We start from the raw sequence: 10,521 nt of genomic DNA on the forward strand, positions 1-10,521 counted from the left end.
GCAGTTTCTCTCTTCTCTGGTTTGTAGAGACTGAAACAGTTGATTTTCTCACTCAGTTGAATTGCTGACGTTAACTCACTGTCTCAATGTTCAGGAACATTTCAGCAAAATGTAAAATGTAAGAAATTTAACACCTGTATTTTGATACAAAAACACACCAGTCTATAGTATGGGTAGTCCTATTTACATTAAGTGAAAATAGCAGTATTTTTTAACGATATGCTATTTGTAGTAGCCATTTTTTAAATTTAAATTTTTTTTCCGGGTCTAAAATGGCCGAACAACACCAGAGGGTTTATAAAGCATAAAAATAAAAATCAGCAATGAAAGAAAAAAACTCCAGCACAGTAGATGGCGCTATGAATCTAGAACATTAGGTAGTTTGACACCCGTCAGAAAACACATAAAAGATTCACTAAACAGGAGAAACTCACAGGACTCCAGGCTGCACACTTCAGTCTACAAATGGACCGGACGGAAACTACTGGTATGTTTACATGTTACGTTCCAAAAAGAAAACATTCGGCTGAGATCCGGGTGGGTTTTGGTTAGCCGAAGAGTAAATAAGAGATCTCTGGCATGAATGTGCTTTACAGTACAGTACAAGACAGACTTGTGTAAGATGCGTCTTCCTAATTATATAAATCCTTTACAATATTTATTCAAATAGAAGACACTTTTGGAGATTATAATTAAAGAAACGAGTATGTACTGAAATCGACAGAGAAATAAAACATGATTTTACTAAACCGAACTAAAAACCTTAACTACAGATTGAATACTGCTTGGTCTAATGTGGCGGACGGGCCAATGCGATGACGTAGTTTGCAATGCATCTTGGAAATAGTAGTTGATTTACATCTACGGTGTTAAATCTGATTTACAAAAAGGACTACTTTTCCCAGAGCGCACCGCGAGACGAGAAGCACACACCAGAGCTACCAGAGGACCAGAAGTTGTGTAGCAGTCAGCCAGCCACTCACATTACCAACACAGTCTGGCGGGGAAACTCAAACTGCTGTGATCCCGCTATACCTTGCTTTTGTCTTTTGGAGCTTTAATACATCAAGGTAAGTTCATTCTTCTTTTAAAATCTCAACTAACATGTAGGTTTCATCTAGGGATGCACCGAATAAAGACGCAAAAATCATTACAACCGACGGTTAGAGACTGTTTAGTTCTGCATCGCATGTCTTCGATGAGAAGAGGAAGGGTGATTATTTCTGCTACTGTATGATGATTGAAATCGCAAAATGCCCTTAAACCAGTAAATAAACTGCAGAGTGTTGTTTTCTAATTCACGCACGAATTGCATATATTCAAACCATAGACTGTATAAAAACATGGACGTAGTGTCCGTGACGTCACCCGTAGTTTTCTGAAGAGTGTTTTTGAAGCTCAAAGTGGGCGGAGCCAGCTGTCGCCATCTTGGCAGCGCGTCACCCCCGGATAATCAAAAATGGGCAAAGAGGCGGGAGCTGGTTGCTGAAACCACGCATTGATTTTTCTGCTGTGAAGTTGGGCATTTTAACATGAGGAGTCTATGGGACTGACTCTCTTTTGGAGCCCGCCTCTAGCGGCCAGTCGATGAATTACAGTTTTAGTCACTTCAGTGTTGGCTTCACGAGAGCGAGCGGAACATGATTCAAACGTGAAAAGCCGTGTTCGGTATTCGGCACAGTGTTTAATTTTGTTCGGCTTCGGCCAAGATTTTTTTATTTCGGTGCATCCCTAGTTTCACCCATTTTTCTACAGTGCGTTACTTGATTGGCTTTTTGTTTGTGTTCAGTCTCCGTTATGTATAGTTATCACTCTGGTCTGGTTGTAATTACGGTTATAAGTAAATGGTGTGTGTGATCAATCTTAGTGTTTTAACTTAATAATGACAGCATGCTTAAATATTTCTGATACTTGAGCTTGGATTGCTGGCTGGAGTGGATGTGAAGGACATGGTCTGGCGAGTTATGAGGCAGGCGATCAAAAATGGCTTGGCTAAAGCGGTGAACTGGAGAAGTGTAAATGGGAAAACACCAAATAAAAACATTGTGATTGGCAAGTGCATTTTTATTGCAAGTCTTTCTGGAATCCCCCCCCGCCCCCATTCAGACTGGTGGTGTCTAAATGTATTGTAACTCTGTATGTGTATGCTCCTATTGTAGAGGCTGTCAGAAGAAATCCTGTATGTGCACACAACTGAGCTGGAGGTCGAAACAGTTCATCTAGCTGGTGACCGTGAGGTGGCAGAAACAGAAGAACGACTTCACAAGATGCTAATGTAAACCAAACAACTTATTGCTGAGAGACTGAATCTTTTACATAATTTTTTTGCACATCCGTAAATATGAGTTGTATTTCATTTGTTGGTTTCTGTATTTTATCACGTATGTGTTTTTAACAGTTTAATTTGGTTTCTCTTGTATTGTGACTATTTATTTGTTGCTTTTTCTTTTATTATACCTTGCACAATATATAAATATTATATAGGGTCGTTTTGGCATAATACTGGTCCAGTTATGGCTGTCTTCCGAAGCTTCTGGATAAGTTGTGGCTGAGTTCTGGGGTAAAGTTTGGCTTTTGTCCGGCTGACATCTGGGGCTTCCGGCACTGTTGTGGGCCAGTTGTGGCTGATTTCTGGGGACACTGTGGAGTTGTGGGTGAGTTTTGGTCTGCTTCAGGCCTGGTTTTGGTATTCTTTAGGCAAGCAGCTTAAGGGCCATTCGAGGGGAGTGGGCCGTGGTGGTATGTGGGCCACAACAAGAGTCCAAATTCAACCAGTTAAGGCCCACAACCAATTTGCTATCTGGGGCGCTTGTGAACGGAATAAAACTATAGGCTTACATAAAAAGGAATAGCCCATGTTGGCCTACACAAAATGTATTTCACTTAAATCATTGACAGATTAACAAAAAATAAAAAAAATGTGCTAAGTTTCGGTTTATTGTGACACCATCCAAATTTCATGGAAAGGAAAAAGAGACAGCAGAAAATAGTTTTATTTATTTTGCCAATCTTGACAGTTTTAAATGATGTTTTGCTTCTCTGTATAACCACCCAGTGTTGGTATGATCATATCGCGCCGCACCTCACGCACACAGACACAACATATTTAGTGACATTGCATTCAGATCTGCGGTTGTGCAAATGATTCACTTCAATTTCTGATTCACTTTCAGATGCAGAACAATGAACACAAGGAGCTTTTTTCTCCCAAATGTATTTCACTTAAATCATTGACAGATTAACAAAAAATAAAAAAAATGTGCTAAGTTTCGGTTTATTGTGACACCATCCAAATTTCATGGAAAGGAAAAAGAGACAGCAGAAAATAGTTATTTATTTTGCCAATCTTGACAGTTTTAAATGATGTTTTGCTTCTCTGTATAACCACCCAGTGTTGGTATGATCATATCGCGCCGCACCTCACGCACACAGACACAACATATTTAGTGACATTGCATTCAGATCTGCGGTTGTGCAAATGATTCACTTCAATTTCTGATTCACTTTCAGATGCAGAACAATGAACACAAGGAGCTTTTTTCTCCCATCTGTATGTTACATGTTGATATTTATTCAATACATTTTTAGACTCTGTTTCTAGTCTTTCAATAATTAGTGCTTGCTTGAAAGGAACAATTCAGATTTTTTCTTTGTCAATTGGTGCTTTAAACCTCAGTCAGCTGTGAACGGTTGATCAGTAATGATTGTGAAATTAAAAGCGTAACGCTGTGATAAACTGCAAGGAGACGAGAAGAGTTTTGAATGGATGTCGATGGAGGAGAGGCTTCAGTTCACTGAATCAGCTGGGGTGTATTCCAGAAAGCGGGTTTTGTTGGAAACTCCGAGTTTCCCTTTTCTGGGGTTAACAAACTCTGTGTTTTCGGTTCCAATAAAAGACAAAACTGAACCTCTCGGTAAGTTACCATAGTAACATCTGTGTTCACACTGCACGATGGATCGGCGACAGGGGGTTTCACACTGCATGACTTCACAATAGGAAGAATTGCCGACAGCTCTGTCTGGTCCTGCAAACTACATTTCACAACAAAACACACGCGAGAAGTGATAAGGAAATAACGCGAGAACCCACGTGCGTCAGACCGGAGTTCTTGAGCAAGACTGTAATTATTAATATATATATGTCACATGTCTGTGAGCTGATTTCCAGCTACAAGGAGAAAAAGAAAAACAGATTATGCATTAGGGAGATGCAGGGAACAGGGATTGGGTGTTCTGCAAAGAGAGTTTACCATAGTAACATAACCCGGTCGGGAGCAGGTTTTCTTCGGTGAACCCAGAGTTTCTTTCGGTCTCCTCGCCCTTTTTAAAAAGTGTAAGCAATGTTTAAATACCTCATTCATTCATTCACGCTGCAAAAATGGCTTTTATTGCTGAGATTTGTGCCTTAATGACACACACAATCTATGCGTTGTTTGTTTGGGCAAAGAGCACGCAAGCGATGTCTCCGAGGGGGCGATTTTCTTATAAAGATTGAGAAGGAATGGAAGAGGCTGTTTTTCCCTCACGCATCCATCGATTCCAGCATAGAAGTTATGCCAACATCGAGGCGATGTGCAAAAGCGGTTATGAGAAGATGCCCCTATAGAGAGACGCTAGCCAGCTATCTCTCTATGGGTGAGACGTCCTCTAAGACTCCCCTCCTTGACATCTCGCTCGGATGCCAGGGCATACGCAGCAGCAGCTGGTCGGGCTGTCGCTTCATTGCACACGATGGTGATGCTCCAAGCATATCAGGCTGACCGGCTGAAAGACCGGGATAGAAGTCCAGGTCTGAGCCCGAACAACCCAGGGGTCCTAGCCCGTCTCAGTTTTGAGGATCAGAGACTGGCTCAGAAGGCTAGTGTCGCGGCTTGCGCTCCTCCCCCGCCCGCGGGTAGGGGTAGGAAGTATCGTGGGTCAAAGGAAGGTGAGTAAAAGACCTAAGGGATGTGATCCAGACAGGGCATCAGTGCTTTTGTCCGGATCAGAGTGATACCCCCAAAGGAAATTAGTAGATACTGAGGTCTTATATCTGCCCTTAACTTCACCTTCCTAATTCCCCTGTAACCTGAGATTAGGTGGGAAATTTCCTGCATTATAGTCTCCTATACTGGACCTATTAGGTTTGGTTGGTTCTATGGCTTCATAGTGACCATCTTACTGATGGTCCGGTCTAGAGGCTTCTTCGGACAGAGCTCCGACGAGGGAACCATGGTGGGTGAGTACGATCCATGTCTAATATATACCGTGGGTACGGAAAGTATTCAGACCCCCTTAAATTTTTCACTCTGTTATATTGCAGCCATTTGCTAAAATAATTTAAGTTAATTTTTTTTCCTCAATGTACACACAGCACCCCATATTGACAGAAAAACACAGAATTGTTGACATTTTTGCAGATTTATTAAAAAAGAAAAACTGAAATATCACATGGTCCTAAGTATTCAGACCCTTTGCTCAGTATTTAGTAGAAGCACCCTTTTGATCTAATACAGCCATGAGTCTTTTTGGGAAAGAGGCAACAAGTTTTTCACACCTGGATTTGAGGATCCTCTGCCATTCCTCCTTGCAGAGCCTCTCCAGTTCTGGCAGGTTGGATGGTAAACGTTGGTGGACAGCAATTTTTAGGTCTCTCCAGAGATGCTCAATTGGGTTTAAGTCAGGGCTCTGGCTGGGCCATTCAAGAACAGTCACAGAGTTGTTGTGAAGCCACTCCTTCGTTATTTTAGCTGTGTGCTTAGGGTCATTGTCTTGTTGGAAGATAAACCTTCGGCCCAGTCTGAGGTCCTGAGCACTCTGGAGAAAGTTTTCGTCCAGGATAACCCTGTACTTGGCCGCATTCATCTTTCCCTCAATTCCAACCAGTCGTCCTGTCCCTGCAGCTGAAAAACACCCCCACAGCATGATGCTGCCACCACCATGCTTCACTGTTGGGACTGTATTGGACAGGTGATGAGCAGTGCCTGGTTTTCTCCACACATACCGCTTAGAATTAAGGCCAAAAAGTTCTATCTGGGTCTCATCAGACCAGAGAATCTTATTCAGGTGTTTTTTAGCAAACTCCATGCAGGCTTTCATGTGTCTTGCACTGAGGAGAGGCTTCCGTCGGGCCACTCTGCCATAAAGCCCCGACTGGTGGAGGGCTGCAGTGATGACTTTCTACAACTTTCTCCCATCTCCCAACTGCATCTCTGGAGCTCAGCCACAGTGATCTTTGGGTTCTTCTTTACCTCTCTCACCAAGGCTCTTCTCCCCCAATAGCTCAGTTTGGCCGGACGGCCAGCTCTAGGAAGGGTTCTGGTCATCCCAAACGTCTTCCATTTAAGGAATGGAGGCCACTGTGCTCTTGGGAACCTTAAGTGCAGCAGAAATTTTTTGTAACCTTGGCCAGATCTGTGCCTTGCCACAATTCTGTCTCTGAGCTCTTCAGGCAGTTCCTTTGACCTCATAATTCTCATTTGCTCTGACATGCACTGTGAGCTGTAAGGTCTTATATAGACAGGTGTGTGGCTTTCCTAATCAAGTCCAATCAGTATAATCAAACACAGCTAGACTCAAATGAAGGTGTAGAACCATCTCAAGGATGATCAGAAGAAATGGACAGCACCCGAGTTAAATATATGAGTGTCACAGCAAAGAGTCTGAATACTTAGGACCATGTGACATTTCAGTTTTTCTTTTTTAATAAATCCAGAGCACCTGGAACCAGCAGAATCAGGTGGATTAGGCCCTTCCTCCCTGATGCGCTGAGTGTTTAGCTAGCTTGCAGTTTGCTTACCCTTCTGATTTTTACAATCATGCTGCAGGTCAAGCCCCCTCTCGGGAGAGCTGGGTTTGTGCTCCCTCAGCCTAGGTAAACTACTGCTAGCCGTTCCAGCATTGGAACATGCTGTAGGTCGAGCCCCCTTCTCGGATTGAGAACTAGGTGTGTTGTTCCCAAAGCTAAGTAAATTATGATTCCAAGCCTTGAGCTCTACCCCGGGCCCAGGAGTCTGGCCCTAACAGGTATTTTTTTAACAAGTATTTTTTGGGGTATGTAGCCTTGGCCTTTGGCCGTAGGGAATAATGTCACTGACAGCCGTCTAACGTCCCAGGGGCGACTCCCATAGCAATATGGTAGAGTTGGTACTTAGTGCTCACCATGGTTCTTGCTTGCACTCCCCTCAGCATGGTGGCGTGGGTATACCGTTCCCCATAGCGACCCCTAGAGGACGCAGTTCGAAGTTCCCATGAAAGGGAATGTCTCAGGTTACTTATGTAACCATGGTTCCCTGAGTAGGGAACGAGACACTGCGTCCTCTAGGTTTCTTGCCATGCTGCGGACGCAACCTTCAGACGAAGAAGTGAATGATGTGTAGCTCCCGGCGCCTATTTATAATAATATAGTGACACCGGTAGTGACGTCATGGCTGTCGCCGGCCAACAAGTTGGTGTTTTTTCAATGTATGCTTCAGACACGGGTCACGACGAGGCGTTCCCATAGCGACCCCTAGAGGACGCAGTGTCTCGTTCCCTACTCAGGGAACCATGGTTACATAAGTAACCTGAGACGATTTCCAGTGTGGTTGGATGCATTGATGACACACATTCTCACCAGCGCACCATCTGAAAATGAAGCTGATTACTGAATGGAATGGAAGGATGCCAGATGGACGGGTAGTGCGAGATATATGCCATAACCACCACCACAGCTGTTAAATAATTAAATCAGGTAAAGCTTCAAGCATGAAATAATTTGTTTTTGTTTAATTTTTTTCTGCTGCCACTTTTTTTTTTTTGCCATGGATACCATGGAATTGAATATTAGTTCATTAAATGACCTTTCTGCCAGATTTCACCTCTGATAATATTGATTTAGAATTAAGTTACGTAATCCGTAGTTTGCGGAAGTTTTTTTGGCGGGAGCTGTTGCCATGGTGAATTGTAATTTCAGAGCTCCATTGATCATGGCTTTTTATAGTCATGGTGCACGCGCTAAACTCAGAGTCAACATACTCCGAGTGGATTGAACTAGCTCTGTTCAGCTGTTCTGAAACCGAAAACTCAGAGTTTCCCCATCTCAGGGTAAGTCAACTCAGAGTTCAAGTTTTAACTCCGAGTTTGTTGAACCTCCTTTCTGGAATACACCCCCCTGCTTATTTAATGAATCCACAGCCTATCGCTTCATCTTCAACATGTTTGCAATTAAACACTGGTTTTGGAGCAAGAGCGCACCATTTTCTAAGAGACGTCATGGACAAGTTTGCAGCAGGTGGGATTCAGTTTACGCACTGATTCATTTCTACACAAACACAGATTCACAGTGGTCAAAGTCAGAAAGTGATTCAGTGAGTCGAGGCTGTAATGTGATTGGTTTACGAGACTCCGCTGATCCACGTTGAGCGTTTCTCTTTCTCCAATGGCAGAGCTTTGATCTCCTTATTTAAAAAGATCTGGAGGAATTACAGCTGGAACAACAGCTTCGTTCAGGTGAGTCTCTGATCTGCGTGAAAAACCACAGAGAATCTGCTGCTTTCTCATCATGAAGAAATTAATTCATGCTTTATTAGGCTGCTCATTGAGAGTGATGCTGATTGTGTTTGTGTTAATGTGTCGAGGTGTTCAACAGATCTCAGAGATGATTACAAAAAAAAGAGACCTTGACGGAAGCCTAATTCCTCCAGAAAACAATGCATGTTTGGATTTTTCAGATGAAAGCTTGAATTAGATTTGTGTGAAATTGGGGCTAATAATTAACAATGTTTGTTCTTTGTCAGTGCGATTAAAAACAGTTAATCTTTTGGTCCTTAAGGGAGAAACACTGCCTTTGGCTCCATTTTCCATTGACTTCTGTCTCATGATCTAATCTAGAGTTTCTCTCCGTCCTAGAGGCCCATCAGAGGAGGACGGCAAAGGTTGATGGAATACTCTCATAGGTATTCCTTCCCTGTCCTGAACGCTTACAGCAAAGATTTTGGGGTGACATAAGAGAGAGGGGGTAGACGGGTGACATAAGAGAGAGGGGGTAGACGGGGCCCCCCATGCACAGGTACACACACACCGAATCATCTGGAGCTCATCTCATTGCACTGTGGGCTCAAAGCGAGTGTGTGGTGTGTGTCGGGCCGCTCGTGTTTTGTCACTTCTGGGGTTTGATCGAGTCTCCTCGGGGCCAGCGGTCAGGTTAAAGATGAAAAGGCATTTAAATCAAATTTCAGTTCAAAACTCCCTTTCAGACACCAGCAAGTGTCAGAAATCACTTCCGATTGTGATCTGACTGGGATTTTGAAATCTAACGATCGCTGACAAAGCATATGTTTTGGGGTCTCATGACCCTTTAAAGTAAAGACTAGAGGTCCACTTCTGTCATGGTCATGATGTAGTTTTCAGTCCGTTACCTTCCCCGTGCTGGTTGTGTGATGTTGTTAAAGCAGTGTTTTAGAGTAGCGATGCAGGGCTACTGGCTCCCAGTGGAAACGCGGCTTGATTTGGGGTTCGGGGCTGGAGATCTGAGGCTACTGGCCCCACTTGAGCTCAACACATTGTTAGCTTTAGTTCACACTGGCCTGATGGTGGAAAATCAGCTGTTGTGTCCTCACTAACATGAAGATCACTGGTCTCTCATGTCTCGGTTTATAAACCAGGTTGTGATGGGAGGCACCTTTTCCCCCAATGAGCACGGGCTCGAGAAAGGAGGCCAGGGAGGAGCTGGAGAGGAGGAGACGCTATCCTCTCAGGAACACACACTCCTGATCGCAAAAACCTGCTGCTTTTCATTTTTCAGGTATTGTTTTCATTATAAAGTATTGATTCAAATTAGTAAATCAATAATTATTATTCTAAGTTTCCTGACATGTTCTCATGCCGCCCACACTAAAAACCCCAAAAGAAGACTGACTTCACTTGCATTCATTCAAGTGATTTGTCCAGATGAGAGGTGACTAGAAGTGACACTATATTAAATCACACTACCAATCACCCAGACACTGATGCTTTGATTCTGAGAAACAGCAACATGTCAGAATTAAAAATAGCTGCTTTTACGCCAGCCCCGAAGTCAACTGGTTGTGGGATTTCTCATTTCTAAGGGCATAATACTGAGACCGCTGTAATGAGGGTTGTAAATGATCTCCTTATTGCAGCTGGTGCATGCAGTATCTTGGTCTTGTTAGACCTTAGTACTGCTTTTGACACCATATGCCATTCTGTTCTGCTGGACAGGCTGAATAATTGGCAGGGTCTTTTCGGAACGGTGTTCGGCTGGTTTAAATCTTATTTAACCGATTGTGCCCATTTTGTTAGCTTGGATAATCATAAATCTGATACGTGCCTGTTCAAAGGAGTTCCTCAGGGTTCATTGTTGGGCCCAATTTTATTTAGTGTAAATATGTATCCACTTAGGCAGATGAGAAGGAAATATGGTCTTGTGTAGCACTGCTATGTGGATGACACTCAGATTTACATCACCAGTAGCCCTGATGTCCATTCCACATTAATCACTTTGAGTAGGTGTCTAGATGAGATCAGGAACTGGATGCATAT

The 10,521-nt window shown here is 43.2% G+C and overlaps 1 long non-coding RNA gene across 3 annotated transcripts; it reads left to right on the plus strand.

Moving 5' to 3' along the window:
* Nucleotides 1–410: 410 nt before the first annotated feature.
* Nucleotides 411–2,046, plus strand: LOC107574093 (uncharacterized). 3 transcript variants are annotated; one of them, XR_001607621.1, is made up of 4 exons: nucleotides 411–487; nucleotides 906–1,070; nucleotides 1,122–1,213; nucleotides 1,974–2,046. It is a non-coding gene; the product is annotated as an uncharacterized lncRNA (long non-coding RNA). The 3 variants fall into 3 exon arrangements; XR_001607623.1 differs by lacking the exon at nucleotides 1,122–1,213; XR_001607622.1 differs by lacking the exon at nucleotides 1,974–2,046 and having other exon boundaries at nucleotides 1,122–1,218.
* Nucleotides 2,047–10,521: the final 8,475 nt, after the last annotated feature.

The sequence above is a fragment of the Sinocyclocheilus grahami genome, unplaced genomic scaffold (assembly GCF_001515645.1).
Source record: "Sinocyclocheilus grahami isolate Dianchi unplaced genomic scaffold, SAMN03320097.WGS_v1.1 scaffold2114.1, whole genome shotgun sequence".
Lineage (NCBI taxonomy): Eukaryota > Metazoa > Chordata > Actinopteri > Cypriniformes > Cyprinidae > Sinocyclocheilus > Sinocyclocheilus grahami.